Consider the following 7,587-nt stretch of genomic DNA (forward strand, 5'->3'; position numbering starts at 1 on the left):
CTCTATTTTTACCCTTTCCAACAAATTGAAATGATTGAAGTTTTTCTATTTGGAATCGTCTTAGGTCTAATTCCTATTACTTTGGCCGGATTATTCGTAACTGCATATTTACAATACAGACGCGGAGATCAGTTGGACCTTTGATTGAGTAACATCTCTTTTTTGATTGACCTCCTTCTTAAGCTGCAGGAGGTCAAATTCAGGTTGCAGTTCAAGTTAGTAAAGTTATTTTATTGTGATTCAACATTACAAAAACAGAATCACGCTCTGTAGGATTTGAACCTACGACATCGGGTTTTGGAGACCCACGTTCTACCGAACTGAACTAAGAGCGCTTTCTTATGACAGGAGATACAACTGTAAAGAAAGGGATTCTTTTTGTACCCCCAATACACCTTGCATGCATGTAGTATCATAAAATGCAAAATTATGTCCAGTCCAGTCCAATTTGAATCGATCTCAACTGATCCCTCGTTACTGCCCATAGGAGAAGTAATAGGTAGGGATGACAGGATTTGAACCCGTGACATTTTGTACCCAAAACAAACGCGCTACCAAGCTGCGCTACATCCCTTTCAATTGTTGTACAGTTTCATTGTAGGGAATCCTTGTCTTGTTTTCCACATCGTTATTTCCTAATATCTAGAGACAATTTCTCTTGCCATTTCTTCTTTTTGATTTCATATAATCAAAGAATTATATACATATGAAACCTAACGTATAAAAAAATGAATATTTATCGGTAATGCTCAGTAAGAAAGGGTCATCTTTTTCTGTTTTAGGGACAAGTAGATCTAATCCACCGGATTATTGTACATATTCATTTTCATTTTAGTTCGGGATTAGGGATTTCGTGTACAAATACAAGTGATCTTTAGCTACAGATACATCTGATCATATATGTATTCCAATAAAGAAGGAGGATTTTCAATGCGAGATATAAAAACATATCTCTCCGTGGCACCTGTGCTAACTACGCTATGGTTCGGGTCTTTAGCAGGTCTATTGATAGAGATCAATCGTTTATTCCCAGATGCGTTGACATTCCCCTTTTTTTCATTCTAGTTATTGACATGGGAAGGGGTGAAGAAGATTAGAGATACAACAAATTCTCTGTGACTAATCCACCCTTTTGAATTTTTTTTTTAAGTTGTTTAGGAAGGAAAGAGAAAGAAAAGTGGATTAAACCTCAGCGAAACTCGGGCTCAGCATAGAATTAATAGAGGGAGAACAGAAATAGAAATGTGGGTCTAGGACAGGCTGTTCAAGAGCATACAAGATAGTAAATGAAATACTGACTGGGATTAGAAATAATGGATAGTTAGAAATAATTGTATTACTTATTATTACTCTATTGATTGCAGCGAAATCTTTCATAATTGGATTTCGAGTTATCAGTTAGCAACTTCTATTTATTTTTCCTTCTTTTCGTATTCTTCGATTCAGATCGAAAATAGAAGAGTGGAGGGAATCCAAAATCCAAAGGAGGTTCATGGCCAAGGGTAAAGATGTCAGAATAAGAGTTATTTTGGAATGTACCAGTTGTGTCCGAAATGATTTAAATAAGGAATCGCGGGGCATTTCCAGATATATTACTCAAAAGAATCGACACAATACGCCTAGTCGATTGGACTTGAGAAAATTCTGTCCTTATTGTTACAAGCATACGATTCATGGGGAGATAAAGAAATAGATCGAACAGAATAGAATGTCTGTTCCACCCTTCCAAGGAACAGGACAAAATTACATATAGATAGATATATAAAATATAAACAAATCAAGTACTATTACTATTTCGGTCGGATCCGAAACCGAAATGAATGAAGAAATAAGATTTTAGAGATAAGGAATAAATCATGGATAAATCCAAGCGACCCTTTCGTAAATCCAAGCGATCTTTTCGTAGGCGTTTGCCCCCAATTGGATCGGGGGATCGAATTGATTATAGAAATATGAGTTTAATTAGTCGATTTATTAGTGAACAAGGAAAAATATTATCTAGACGAGTGAATAGATTGACCTTGAAACAACAACGATTAATTACTATTGCTATAAAACAAGCTCGTATTTTATCTTCGTTACCTTTTCTTAATAATGAGAAACAATTTGAAAGAACCGAGTCGACCCCTAGAACTGCTGGTCCTAAAACCAGAAATAAATAGGCCTACTTCTCAATTGAATCAAAACTCTAATTGGAATTCAAACTCAGATTGAGGTTTTGTTCGAAAAAGCCGAGATACTTGATTGTCGCGTCGTAAGAAAAAAAAAAAAAGAATGAATGGGGAAGAAAAAATATTTTTTTTTATTGAAAAGTGTTCGTTCATTTCTAATATTTATCATATTCATTTCTACTCTACCTTCCCGGAGTTCATTCTCCGGGGAACTCCGTTTAAATCATTTCGGTGAATTCGTTCCAGTCGCCTTATTTGATAATCTCATTTGAAATCATGTAAATGCAATTCCTATTTGATATAGCTATTTGTGCAAGTATTTTACGATTAAGAAGCAACTGCCTCTTGTACAGATCGTGCATTAATCGACTATAACTATAGGATACCCCATTTTCACGAGTTACTGCATTTATCCGAGTGATCCACAAACGACGAAAATCTCTCTTTTGCCTGCATCTATCCCGATGACTGGAAACCAAAGCTCTCATTTTCTGTTGAGTAGTAGTTCGAGTAAGTCTTGAATGAGCCCCTCGAAAGGTTGATGCAAATAAACGAATTTTTGTTCGACGTCTCCGAGCTATATATCCCCGCCTAACTCTGGTCATTGAATCAAATGAAACCTTGATGAATAACTAATTGATTTCTTTTCTTTCAGTCATTCTTTTCCCCTCCCCTAGTTTATTAGTAACAAAACGGATTCTTCCGATGTATAAAATAAAAATTCCAATGGCTTTTGCTACTATGACCTTCCCAACCACGATTTTTGATTTCTTCCAGGCATTTCACCTCGGAATAAGAAATTGTACCGATATTAGATATAAAATATCTAGTAAATAGGTAGTAATAAATAGAGAAAAATGGAGAAATAAATAAATAGTGGCTTCCATCGTTTCTATGATTACTTCTTAAACGGTGAGGTCCTCTCTATACACCGGAGCTCCTTCCCCCATTTAATCAATGTTATTAGTAACTTGTACAGTTCACACTCTTTGGCTCTACCCATAAAATTATCCAGTATATAGGTCTTTTCACAATGAGATCCATCCATACAGTGACGGCATTTAATTATGAAGGTTGGCTAGGTAGCTAACCCTGTTAGTCCGTTCTTGCAAGAGTAGAAGCATAATCTTTCTGCTTTTAAAATACTATTTTCCCCGCTTAATGGATAACCATTTGCTACCAATGGGGAATTGATTTTCATCTCAAATCGAGGTGATTGGATTTGCACCAATGGAAACCATAAATTCCATACACAATAGAGGTATATGATAGATCTTTATTTTGAGATAGTGAATGGAATGGAGTTCTTCCATTCTATCCTACTCATTGGTACTGGTCATTGATACTGGAAAAATCGTCTCATTTGTTCCAGATCATGATCTGAACGAGTCGCACATACACCCTAGTACATGTTCCTCGACGCTGAGGACATCCTCGAAGGGCAGGGGATTTCGTGACATTTTTGATTGGCTGTCTTGTGTTTCTAATAAGTTGTTTAATAGTTGGCATGCTGAATCGTATACAGAATGGGCTGGTTTAGATCGATCCTAACCGGATGATTATGAATTACTTCCATTTCATATAATATTTTACCAGGTTAAGAAGATAAAATATCAAATCACGGCTCATTCGAATTATGGTTCGAAATGGAATCAAGAATTTATGTGAAATCCCCGGTATTTTCGACCGCGACAACATCAACAATGCCATGGGCTTGGGCTTCTGTTGCTGACATAAAAACATCCCTTTCCATGTCTTCGGATATAACCCATAAAGGCTTGCCGGTTCTTTGTACATAAACCCTTGTGAGGGTTTCGCGGAGTTTCAGTAGTTCTTCCGCTTCCAGGATAAATTCTCCTGTGGGTGCCTCATAAAAAGAACTAGCAGGTTGGTGGATCATAACCCTGATGATATAACATAATGAACGGTTCCTCTATCTCGCACGATCGGTCGAAGGGAAGGGATAAAGAATAACAAGAATAAAAAGATAGAATTAGAATTGAACAACCGTACAGGCATCTTTTATGCATTGCATACGGCTCCGCAATGGAATTTCCTTTTCCCTTCACATCGAAGAAAGAGACAAATAGAATCCATCAGACCCAGATCGTTGAATGATCCATTTACCATCTTTCCTTTCGGAGGAGTCAAAAAATACTATGATGGTTCCGTTGCTTTATATATTTATCTCGTCTGTGATTCAGCAATCCCAAAGTTTCTTTATGATCCGATCAAATAAGGAAAAAATGATCTTTTTTTTTTTTCATTTTCGTACTCTTTCATAACATAAATATCGGAAAGAGGCTTCTGGTGTGAAAGCAAAAAAAAGGTTTGTGACGCTGAAATGGACCCCCGATACATAAGATCAAATCGTAAATAACCTTTGTTTCATACTACTATCTCGATATATAATCTCATGTTATGTTATGAAAAAAAAATAATAGTTTGCTCATATCGAACTCGAAGTGCCATGCTATTATTACTTATTATTCATATTCCATATGGCGAAGGCATAGTCTTCTTTTTTTTTTCTCAAATAAAAAAAAACTCATTGGCGCCAAGCGTGAGGGAATGCTAGACGTTTGGTAATTTCTCCTCCGACTAGGAGAAAAGATCCCATTGAAGCGGCTAATCCCATGCATATTGTATGTATGTCTGGTGGCACAAATTGCATAGTATCATAAATAGCTATTCCTGGTATTACCCATCCGCCGGGAGAGTTTATAAACAAATACAGATCCCTGGTATCATCCTCTATACTGAGATATACCATGAGACCAACAAGTTGATTCGAGATCTCGCTATCAACCTCTTGTCCTAAAAAAAGTAATCTTTCTCGATGAAGTCGGTTGATTAGGACAAAATTGTATCCCTTAGGAACCGCACACGCACCTTTGGATGCATACGGTTCAAAAAATCAAAATTGCGAAAAAAAAAAAAGAATTCATTGAACTTATCGAACTAACCCCTCATTGATGTATTCTTTCATCGAGATCCAAATCACGATGTAATTTTCTTGTTCCTAAATGGGCCTCTTCAATTCTTTTAGGTTTATGCTCTACTCCGGGTAAAGATCTGCCCGAATTCTATTTGCACATATAGGACAAATGATCACAGTACCGCTTCTTTTTGTTCCGACTTCTTTTTTTTTTTCAATTCGTTTTCATGTTCATGCCTTCCGCCAAATATTCGACTAATCATATTATTCCATTAATTGGTAGTTTTAGAGGTATAAATAGGGATCATTTATGATACGAGTAGTAATCATACATAGATTACCAATTTGGTATTTTTTGAACGGAGCCTGGATACTTCATTTTATTGGTCCAAGCCAACCATAAATTCTTCTAATTGAGAATATTGATCCCCAACCAACAAATAAATTGATCTAATTGCATTGCACTTCACGCTCCGAATTGAATTATTGATGGTTTAATCAATCTTTCTTGGGTGAAACAGAGGATATCTCGATCGGGGGAGAGAACGGGGAAATCCCATATGACCCAATATGTCTGACAAGTCGCACTATACGTCAACCCAAACTGCATCTTCCTCTCCAGGACTCCGAAAAGGTACTTTTGGAACACCAATAGGCATAAAATGAAAGAAAAATTAAGTACTCTATTTCACTTTGATGTGGAAACGTAACAATGGGTTTATTGTCTTCATAATATTGTCGTTTATCGTATTTTATCCATAGATTGGAAGGTTCATGGAGAAGACGGGTTGAATAAAGGAAAATTCGTACAAATGGATCGTTCGAAGGATGAACAAGTATCTATGCATTCGCTCACAAAAATAGGATCAATCCCCCCATTGCGTATTGGTACTTATCGAGTATAGAATAGATCTGCTTCTCTTTGTTCCTACGAACAGAATTGTTAAATTATTACCAATGGAACGGAATAAATATTAACTCTTGCTTTGAGATAATCCACTGAAAAGGCGAGGTCCATAGCATCAATCAGTCTTTTCCAATGTGATAAAGTTACATAGTGTCTATTTTTTCTTTGATAAAATAAGGGGTATTTCCATGGGTTTGCCTTGGTATCGTGTTCATACCGTCGTATTGAATGATCCCGGTCGGTTACTTTCTGTCCATATAATGCATACAGCTCTAGTTTCTGGTTGGGCCGGTTCGATGGCTCTATACGAATTAGCCGTTTTTGATCCCTCTGATCCCGTCCTTGATCCAATGTGGAGACAAGGTATGTTCGTTATACCCTTCATGACTCGTTTAGGGATAACCAATTCATGGGGTGGTTGGAGTATCACAGGAGGAACTATAACGAATCCGGGTATTTGGAGTTACGAAGGTGTGGCTGGGGCACATATTGTGTTTTCTGGCTTGTGCTTCTTAGCAGCCATCTGGCATTGGGTGTATTGGGACCTAGAAATATTCTGTGATGAACGTACGGGAAAACCCTCTTTGGATTTGCCCAAGATCTTTGGAATTCATTTATTTCTCTCAGGGGTGGCTTGCTTTGGGTTTGGCGCATTTCATGTAACAGGCTTGTATGGTCCTGGAATATGGGTGTCCGATCCTTATGGTCTAACCGGAAAAGTACAATCTGTAAATCCAGCGTGGGGCGCAGAAGGTTTTGATCCTTTTGTTCCGGGAGGAATAGCCTCTCATCATATTGCAGCGGGGACATTGGGGATATTGGCGGGACTATTCCATCTTAGTGTCCGCCCGCCCCAACGTTTATACAAAGGATTACGTATGGGCAATATTGAAACTGTACTTTCTAGTAGTATCGCTGCTGTCTTTTTTGCAGCTTTCGTCGTTGCTGGAACTATGTGGTATGGTTCAGCAACTACTCCCATAGAATTATTTGGTCCCACTCGTTATCAGTGGGATCAGGGATACTTCCAGCAAGAAATATATCGAAGAGTTGGAGCCGGGCTAGCCGAAAATCTGAGTTTATCGGAAGCTTGGTCTAAAATTCCCGAAAAATTAGCTTTTTATGATTACATCGGTAATAATCCGGCGAAGGGGGGATTATTCAGAGCAGGCTCAATGGACAATGGGGATGGAATAGCTGTTGGATGGTTAGGACACCCCATCTTTAGAGATAAAGAGGGGCATGAGCTTTTTGTACGTCGTATGCCTACTTTTTTTGAAACATTTCCGGTGGTTTTGGTAGACGGAGACGGAATTGTGAGAGCGGATGTTCCTTTTAGAAGGGCAGAATCGAAGTATAGTGTCGAACAAGTAGGTGTAACTGTTGAGTTCTATGGTGGCGAACTCAATGGGGTCAGTTATGGCGATCCTGCTACTGTGAAAAAATATGCTAGACGTGCCCAATTGGGTGAAATTTTTGAATTAGATCGTGCTACTTTGAAATCCGATGGTGTTTTTCGTAGCAGTCCAAGGGGTTGGTTTACTTTTGGACATGCTACGTTTGCTTTGCTC

The 7,587-nt window shown here is 37.9% G+C and overlaps 2 non-coding genes across 2 annotated transcripts; both read right to left on the minus strand.

The window, feature by feature from the left end:
- Positions 1–261: 261 nt before the first annotated feature.
- TRNAW-CCA (transfer RNA tryptophan (anticodon CCA)) lies at positions 262–335 on the minus strand. The gene has a single exon. It is a non-coding gene; the product is annotated as a tRNA-Trp (tRNA).
- Positions 336–500: 165 nt separating this feature from the next.
- TRNAP-UGG (transfer RNA proline (anticodon UGG)) lies at positions 501–574 on the minus strand. The gene has a single exon. It is a non-coding gene; the product is annotated as a tRNA-Pro (tRNA).
- Positions 575–7,587: the final 7,013 nt, after the last annotated feature.

The sequence above is a fragment of the Tasmannia lanceolata genome, unplaced genomic scaffold (genome assembly GCF_043159265.1).
Source record: "Tasmannia lanceolata isolate RefF3 unplaced genomic scaffold, GAP_Taslan_0.1 ptg000542l, whole genome shotgun sequence".
NCBI classification, from domain to species: Eukaryota; Viridiplantae; Streptophyta; class Magnoliopsida; order Canellales; family Winteraceae; genus Tasmannia; species Tasmannia lanceolata.